We start from the raw sequence: 9,876 nt of genomic DNA, 5'->3' as shown, positions 1-9,876 counted from the left end.
CTTTTCACCAGGACTAAAGCAGGAAGTTATTTTCCCCCAATTACATTCCTTAGATACTGTAATGATAAAATAGAGCAAGTCAAGATCTATACGTATCTTGGGGTCATCCTTGATTCAAAACTTAATTTTGAAGATCACATTGATTATATTGGTAAAAAGACAAAAATAAAAATTGGTTTTCTGTATCGACACAAGCAGTGCTTCCCCCCTATGTTCCGTTTGGAATTGATAAAAGTTACCATACTGCCTCTACTTGATTACTGTGACATCGTATATAAATCAGCCCCACAGTACTGTACTGAAGAAGCTTGACTCAATTTATCACTCGGCCTTAAGATTTGCATTGAACTGCCCATAAAGGACCCACCACTGTGATCTCTATATTGGGTCAAACTTAACATCTCTTAATGTTCGACGTCTTGTGCATTAGATCTGATTTATTCACGATGTACTTACAAAAAAAATCCGCAGACTACCTGCTGGATCTCCTCTCTGTTTCAAACAACAAATTTGACCTAAGGTCTTCACTCATTAACCAGCTTCTCATTCCTTATTGCCGTACAAATACTGGAGGAAGGGCCTTTGTTATTGATGCCCCCAGGGTCTGGAATGCTATTGCCAATAAACTGCAACTTGAATCACTACCTATGAAATCTTCACTCAAAAGTGCTCGAGAGGAGTTGTACACCCCTAGCTGCCACTGCTATTCAGTGGCCTAAAATCAAATGTTTTGCTCCAGATGACCGCTGCAAAGTATGATCTTGTGTTTTATTTAGTGTGCTGATCTTTAAAGGTGCATTGAAAAATGTTGATACTCCTGCTGTTGTGGAGTGACTCATGCAGCCAGCTATGGCTATAGGGTTTGGTAGTACTGTGGGGGTCGCTAGCCCCCAAGGGCCCTCCCGCCTCCATCCCCTATTTCGTTTACGTTACCCCACCTCCCTATTACCCGCTACGGTTTCGCCGGCATTCGAACGCGACGCCCCTACTGTTACAGCCTCGCGCCACGCTCCCACGCTGCGAGCATACGTGCGCACAGCATCATCAATCAAACGCCCCACTCCCCCTCTCTTTACACCGCTACGTACAGCTCTCGCGCACTGCGAGCGTGTGCCCATCTATAGCCCTGTGCGGCACGTTACCAACGCGCATCCGTATCCGCCACGTAACGAACGTATGCGCACTCACGCACGCAGCTCTGCACGGCACTCACTCAACACTGACCACTCACGTTAGGATCGCGCACCTGTATCGCACACGGAGCGAACGCACGCGCACACACGCACACCGCTCCGTGCACTCCAACTCCACACTGACTACTCCAGTTACGATCGCGCACCTGTATCACCCACGGAGTGAGCACACGCGCCACCCACTCTCGCACCGCTCTGCGCAGCGCTCCCCCGAGGCGAGCCGCAGCACTACAGAATCACTGCGTACACACGCGCACCCACACGCTCACACTGCACGACAAGATCACGCGAGACCACGCTTCGCTATTAATGATTTATTACTTGGTACCTGGAACTAGATGTTAAATCAGTGAGTCGACGAGGCTGGCCTACGCTGATACCTCTATACCTATTCCCGATTTATCTGCTATGATTCTAATTCACCTTCTTACTCACTGTTAAGTGTCCACGGCGGTCCGCTGATCCTTGTGCTAACAGCGTACCTCGGTGCGTCGCACGGACGTCCGGGTCGCAGGCTGGAGCTGCGTCTGGTCGCCTGGCGCTGGAGCAAGAGAGCTATTTCCCCTTTTTGCCCCCCTATTTATCCTCCCTACCTCAAAGGGAGGCTGCGCTGAACAATGGGCTCGTGCACCTCGAGCCCGCGCACGGCGGTTCCGGGCGCTTTTGATATGCTAATCAGTGAGCGGCGTTGGCGGCGTACATCCTAATTACTCCCTTACCCTTCCTAACAATGGAGCCTGCGCGCTCAAGCGTAATGTTCCCAACCCTCCATGACTATGCGCAAGAGCCCATGCGGTCCCGCTATTCATGCTGTCCCCTCCCTCCTCCGCCTGTCTCGTCGACCCGTGGGGGTGTGTGTGGGGGGAAAATGCGCCTCCACCGCGGTGGCCGAATGCCCCATGCCGCGACCACACCATATTAAGGCTGGTCGCAGCGCCGCGGCGCAACGTAGCACGGGGGAGGTCGTCCAATTCCCTGATCGCCGGAAACCGTGAGAATTAATCCCGATAAGGGTTTCTCGGATAAAAACCGGTCGGTCAGGTGACCTTCCCTTCCAGCTCTATGGGGGGGGGGGGGGGAATGCGTGCGGGTGTGTGCTTATGTGGGGGGGGTGATGGGGGGCAGTGCGGTGGGGGAAGCCGGGCGGCTCCCTGGCTCGGCAGAGCGGCCCCGTCGCTGTGGCACCACAGTACATGTTGTTTATGTCGATTATTGTGAAATTTCGGTCACAGTTCCTATGATCACTGTTACATTGCTTTTACGGCTTTATTTTGGTGATTTCGAAACGTTTTTTGGTTTGGCCATGTTTGTCTGTTGTAGTACGGAGTTAAACTGATGGCTTTAATCTAAGTTGTCTTGTGGTTGTTGTTGTTTGACTTGCATCCCACTGGGATTTTTGCACACAGCGTTGGTGTAATGTGCTTTTCTGGAAGATTTTTCAGTTTTTTCCTGGATTTTTCTGTTTGCGCATAGCCACTTTAAGATGTTTACTTGTTCGTGTTTTTGTTTTTTGTTTGTTGCGGTTGCACCCGATTCAAGAGCCGAATGGCTCACAGGGCTATACGTACCAAATAAATGAAACTGACACTGAAAACTGAAACCCCTGCTCTCTGACGTCACAACTCCGCATTACCTCATCGTGAGAGACGCCTGAAGGAGGTGTATCTCGCTAGGACGTCATGTCACCAAGGTATTCACCCCCTCCCCCAACCCCCCTGGACGTCACGTCTGGTTGGTCACTGTCGATTTCGGTTCGAGTAAAAATCCTTATTTGGGCACAGCTACACACACTCACTTGCGTTCATTAACATAATTTATTCATAAATACCGTCGCTAGTTCATTGCGACGGGTTCAGCATCCACGGCTCATCACTGGACATAAGCCTGTCTCATTACGCTCGCATTACATTTGTATTGTGAGAGATTAGCATGTAAATGGCTGGGGCAGTGGCCTTTGTATTGTGAGAGATTAGCCTGTCCTGAGATGGGAGCATCAAGGTAGGTGGGTGGAGCTAGAGATAGTCCAACCACAAAGGCTGGGGCAGTGGACACCCAGCCTGTCAATACAAAGACATCAGAGAGTCAGTTAACATCGGTAGAAAGGATGGAAACATCATAGCAAGTTAAGACTTTACCTGGTTTTGGATTTAAAGCTTTCGTGACTGCAGGGATTCATATTCTTGGTTCTTTCGGTAAAGTCACTTAGAAGGGAAATAATAAAAGAAGAAATGTTTTTATTTATATCCGGAAGCTGCTGCACCGCGCGCGCTCTCACTGAGATCCGAGGTGAGAAGTTCACATCGTGGTGGTTGTTGTTGTTCACCCAGGTAGAGCCTCGCTCCGTCTCTCTCTCGTAGGGATATCAATTGAGGAGCAGCGAGTATGGAATCGATGTCCAGATTGGAACATTACAACGTGGGGCCTACCCATGCGGGGCCTTGCCTCTTGCCCTCGTCTGATTGCATTTGCTTTAATTCTCTGCTGAAGTTTAATTTGTCTTCATCTGGCTCACTACTTCATGGGACCTCCTTTGCCAGTATCAAATATAATAAGAGGTTTCCCCCTTTTTTGGCAACAAAACAGGTGTTAAGATGTTAAAACACATCGGCCATACCAACTCACGCCAATTGTGGGGGGGGGGCGACCCTGCCAAGTCATGCGCATTCGGTTTAGTTCAGTGTACTGCCAGCCTTTCATGTCGACTGTATTCTGCTTTTTCAGCTGCTGCCTATACGGCCAGCTTTTTATGTACACTGTAGCAATGCTTATGTCATTGAGTCGGCGTACTGGGAGTCTATCATCTAGACTGTAGCCTGCTTCTCAACTTGTACGTACTGCTGCTATTTTATGTTCACTTATTTCAGCTTATTTCTTCTATGCATTTCTATTGTTTCGATTGCTCACGCCCCGCAATGTACTGATACGTAGTACTGCGATGCTGATAGCTGTGCCATCATCGGGAATTGCTTTTCACGTCGAGCTGTGTGTGTGTGAGTTGATGTGTGTGTTTGAGTCCATATGTGTGTGCGTGTAAGTCCTTGCGTTTGTGTGTAAGTCCATGTGTGTGTCTGTCTCTTTCGAACGGACAACGCTCGATGTGTCTATGTGTTTACGTCGATGTGTTTGTGTGTGTGTGTCAGTCCAAGTGTGCGTCTCGGTCCATGTGTGTGTATCAGTCGCTGTGTGTGTGTTACTCCACGTGTGTGTAAGTCCATACATGTGTGCCTGTCCATCGATGTATGTGTGTGTAAGTCAATGCGTGTGTGTGACTTGATATGTGTGTGTAACTCCATGTGTCTGTATCTAAAGTATATGGCTGTGTATGAGAGTCCATATGTGTATGTGTGTGTACGGCAATGTGTGTGTCAGTCTATGTATGTGTGAGTCTGTGTGTGTGAGTCGCTGTATGTGTGTACGTCGAAATGTGTGTGTAACTCCATGTGTGTGTATCTCAAGTAGATGTCTATGTGTGTGTGAGTCCATATGTCTGTGTGTGTCAGTCCATGTGCGTGTGTGTTAGTTGCTGTGTGTGCGTGGCTCCATGTTAGTCAGTGTAAGTCCATTTCTTTGCATGTCTGTTGGTCCCTGTGTGTGTCTTAGTCCATGTGTGTGCTTTATTTACATGGTCAAGGCCTATGATACCATCAGTAGGCCTGGCCTCTGGGTTTCGTGCTTTCGGAGTCTCTGACCCTCTGCTCACGATCCTTAAGGACTTTCATGATGGTGAGCGGCCCCACGTCAAACTCCGTGGCCGTGAGTCAGAGCCATTCCCTTTACACCTTCGGGTAACAAGGATGTCTGGCTCCCACATTATTTTACATATATCTTTTTACCACATACAGTGGTACCTCGGTATACGTCGTTAATTCATTCTGAAAAGTATGACTTTTACCGAAAATGACATATACCAAACGATTTTTTCCCATAAGAAATAAAGGGAAAGGAAATAATCTGTTCCAGAGTATAAGAAATGATAGTTTATATTGCTTTCTATACATTACTTATTCGTAAAATGCATAGATTTAAATAAATGCATAAATAAATTCAAATAAATTGAAATACAAAAAATTAACATCACTTTACCGTGCTGAAAATTTACGCTAAAATGACAAAAAACACGTGAAAATTCACGGAGAGTTATAGCAAGGGTTGTGCACTGAATTAGATCTACAGGCAGACTGAGGAGCGGCGCTTTGTTTCAGTCGTGAACGGGGTATACGCGGGTACGCGGTGACTGATCCCGACCCATACAAGTTCGTATTCCAAGACATTTTTTTCTCCTCAAAACACGACGTATGCCAAATTTGACGTATTTCAAAGCGGTCGTATACCGAGGTATGACTGTAGTTCGGAGGAATTACCATCTGGTACAGATACAATGGGAGGCTGATCAATGCCCGGGTGCGGTCAAGGGATGCCTCCCTATTGCTCAACCACGTTATGTATGCCGATGTTCTGGTGATTGCTGCTCACTCAGAGGAGGAGTTGGAGGCACTGCTGCTGAACCTGGAGCTTGCCACCATCAGCCCCACCAAAACTAGGCACCTGCTTGCGTATTTTGTACCATCGGACAATCCACCCCCACTACTCACAATTGGTGATGCGCAAGTTGTGCAGAGATTGGAGAGATTCCCATACCTGACCAGTGTGCTCGAGCACCATTGTCTTTTCATTGGCTGCGTTATGCTGTGTGGAAGCTACCTGGTCTCTCGCTCCGCATAAAGTTCCAGGTCTTCTCGGCCATGGTAATCCTTCCCTTTTCTACGCTTGCGAAACGTGCACCCCCTTTCTTCGCCGGTTAGAAACATTTAGGCTGGCCTGCTAACGATCCATCCTGGGTTTAACCAGGCTGCATTGTGTGAGGAGCTTACAAATCCTTGAAAGATGTGCACAAAGTCCCATCGGTGAGCTCCTCCGGCAGGCAAGGCTGCGTTGCCCGAGTCATGTAGCCCACATGCCCAGCCACCGCATGCCTAAACAGCTTTTGTTCGGCCAGATCGAGGGGGCTAATCAGGTGTGGCTAAAGCACACAAGTTGCCACAGTAGGGGGCACAGGTGGTGCAGCCAGTCGTCTCAGTCGACCTGTGCCATCTGGGTCTGCCCCGTGACCTCCTGCCAGTGGGCGTTCGACACTTCACGTGACTTAAAGGTGCACATAGCCTGCCACAAGCGTTTTGGTGATGTCACCGCCAATTTGTGGCGAATGGTGGTTGTTGTTCAGTCTATGTATATATGTGTGAGTCGATATGTGTGTGTAACTCTGTGTGTTTGAGTCGATTTGTAAACTACATGTGTCTAAAGTCGATGTCTGTGTGTGTGAGTTCATATGTGTGCGTGTGTGCGTGTAAGTCCACGTGTTTCTATGTGTGTAGATCCATGTCTGTGTGTAAGTCCATGTGTGTGTCTGCCTTTTTCACCCGGGCAACGCCAGGTACTTACCGCTAGTTGTACCATAAAGAGGCTTGGGGCTTCGGGTTGTTATTTGTTTTTAAATGTATACCTCTGCTCACATTATTTGAGGACCAGGAATCGGAGCCATTTCCTGTTCAACTTGGCTTTTGACAGAAATTCACTCTGGCCCCATGCATTACATTACATAGCATCTTCAATAACTATGTACTCTTGGGGTCTTTGGGTCAAGTTACATAGATATAAAATAATAGATCACTACGTTTCGATGGCAACACGAGCAATCGTCTTACGGTGAGGGAGAGAGAAAGCTGCTGAGACAAGGTCTTATATAGGCCTGAGATGGGTACATCAAGGTAGTTGGGTGGAGCTCGAGATGGTCCAACCACAGAGGCTGGGGCAGTGGCCTTTGTGTAATAAAGGACTCTGTCAGGCGATGTTGGTCTCCGTTCGTCCTTTATTTGGGTTCTTCTCCGCACCCCACTGGCCTCCTCCACGGACCAGCGTCGTCTCGCGTGCGCCCCGCACGCACTTCCTCCTCCACTCCTCCTCTCGTCCTCACACCCCGCTGGTCCTGACAAGGAACCATCATCTCTTCTCGCGTGCCCCGCACGCTCCTCTCGCGTGCCCCGCACGCTCCTCTCGCGTGCCCCGCACGCTCCTCCGTCAGCTCCCTCGCGTGCCCTGCACGCTCCTCTCGCTCCGCACACCGCTGGCCGACGGTGTGCCAAGCCCCATCAGCCACGTGGCTGATGGCGCGGCGGCCACCCAACGTGGTCCCTCCTCTTCACTCCATCGACTGGCCCCGATCTTTTCCGGGTTCCCCTCTATAACCTCTCTCCCACGTGACCCTGACTCCTCCCTTCCGGATCGTCAGATCCGCTCTTCCCATACTGCCCTGCTGGCTCCACCTCCATTCACCTCGCTTCCCATTGGAGCCGAGGTGAACGGCGGCCCCTCTCACACGCCCCCCATACCGGGCTCCGCCCCCAATACCCCGGGTCGTGTGATTGGGCCAGAGTCAAGCAGCAACCCCATTTACGCTCGCATTACATTTGTATTGTGAGAGATTAGCATGTAAATGGCTGGGGCAGTGGCCTTTGTATTGTGAGAGATTAGCCTGTCCTGAGATGGGAGCATCAAGGTAGGTGGGTGGAGCTAGAGATAGTCCAACCACAAAGGCTGGGCAGTGGACACCCAGCCTGTCAATACAAAGACATCAGAGAGTCAGTTAACATCGGTAGAAAGGATGGAAACATAGCAAGTTAAGACTTTACCTGGTTTTAGATTTGAAGCTTTCGTGACTGCAAGGATTCATATTCTTAGTTTTTTTCGGTAAAGTCACGTAGGTAGAAAATTAAAATTAATAAAAGTAAAATAAAAAATAAAATAAAAATCACGACGTTTCGGAGGCAACACAAGCTTCGTCTTCAGGTGGAACCGTCACAGCACGATTGCTGTATCAAGTAAGAGAAATTCCAAGAAAACCGTCCTTGTATATATACTGGTTGAGGGTGGGAGGAGCCAAGACAGGCCCCTGGATATTATTATTATTGTGTGAAGTTGGTGCGGCTAAAGCCGCTGCTAGGAATGAGCCTTTGTTGTGTAGACTAGTTGAACTGAGAGGTTCCAAGAGTTGTTAAGGTGTGGCTGATGTAAAGGTGCGGCTGCTGTAAATGGGACTGAGCCTTTGTTATGTAGAAGAAACATCACTTTGCTACGTTGCTGGGATTAATTCTAGATTGCCAAATATGTGTGGTAAAACTTAAAGCAGGAAAACCAGTGTGTGAAAAAAGAAGAAACTATACGGTAACTGAAGAATATTGCCTGTCAAATAAGATGGTCCAAATACGTGTAGTTAAATCTTTTTTGCATGGTTAATAACATCTTTCCAATGATTACTAAGTTTGTACCCATCATCACGGTTGAAATTATGTCTGTGTTTGTATACACAGACAACGAGACAAGAAGTCACAGCTTCTCGAGACGCTGGCCTTCCTCAAGAGATGCCGAGATAACAAGGTAATACCCATCGCTTTCACACTCACATCTGCTGCTGTGTCCTCACCGAACTCTAAACAGATTTTATTTAAAGCTAGTCTATCACTAATCTCGGAGAGAATAAGGTTACTCCGATCTGAACTCGATAATTTAGACAAGACTCTCTTACAAACACATTTAATGTTAACACAAAAAATGTCCCCTTCCGATTGGAACCACATTGACAACATGACTTCTGCTTCTGCTGACTCAATGTCAGCCAAATGCAAAGCTAACCTGATTTCTAAATTCAACCTACTATCTAAGAACAAACCAGAGCCACACATCACAAAGCTAGATGTCAACAAGACCGTTATTAATCAGAGTAACATCCTAATTTCTGACAATCTGAAAACGGTTCTGGCCAAATGACTAAATTTCGCTGTCACCCCTAAATATATACTAGTAGAGGATGTGATTTCTCAGATTGATGTAGCCCTCAGAGGCGTAGGACACATCCATGCGGATGTAGCAAGAGCTGAAATAGCCACTATTCTTAAGAATGCTAAGAATCCCACTAGTAACATTAGCAAAAACGAACGCTCTGAACTCGCGGACCTAAAAAAGAGAGATGATATAGTCATCCTCTCGGCAGACAAGGGCAATGCCACGGTCATCATGGATAAAGATTCATACAACAACAAAATCCTGGACCTACTTAATGATGGGAGTTACTCTAAAATTAAAAACGATCCTACTAACAGCCTAACGACAACAAGCAACAAAATCATCACGAGTTCGACTTCCCTAATCGAACCAACCAAACGTCCCTCTCTAAAACCAACGGCGGCAAGACCTCCCAGACTCTATGGTCTTCCCAAGATCCATAAAGAAGGCACCCTGCTACGACCCATTGTGTCGATGATCAACTCTCCTACCTACAAACTATCCCGGTTTCTATCAGATTCTCTGCTTCCCTTCACAGGCAAGGCCTCTTCGGCAGTACTCAACTCAACCCAATTAGTCTCTATGGTCAAGGACATGGTACTATCTCCTGATGATATCCTCGTCAGTTTTGATGTATTATCTCTGTTTACCAAAGTCCCAGTACCTGACACCCTAACAATAATTGAGGACTTGGTCGAACATGGATTGAATTCGGATGTACCTGCGCTGGATAGGCATTGCCTCACCAACACTTATTTTACCTGGAATGGCACCTTCTACAAACAGAATGAGGGTACCCCTATGGGCTCCCCCTTGTCACCAGTGATAGCCAAGATGTTCATGGAAA

Source organism: Lampetra fluviatilis, chromosome 78 (genome assembly GCF_964198595.1).
Source record: "Lampetra fluviatilis chromosome 78, kcLamFluv1.1, whole genome shotgun sequence".
NCBI lineage: Eukaryota > Metazoa > Chordata > Hyperoartia > Petromyzontiformes > Petromyzontidae > Lampetra > Lampetra fluviatilis.
Note: the sequence above shows the minus strand (reverse complement) of the source record.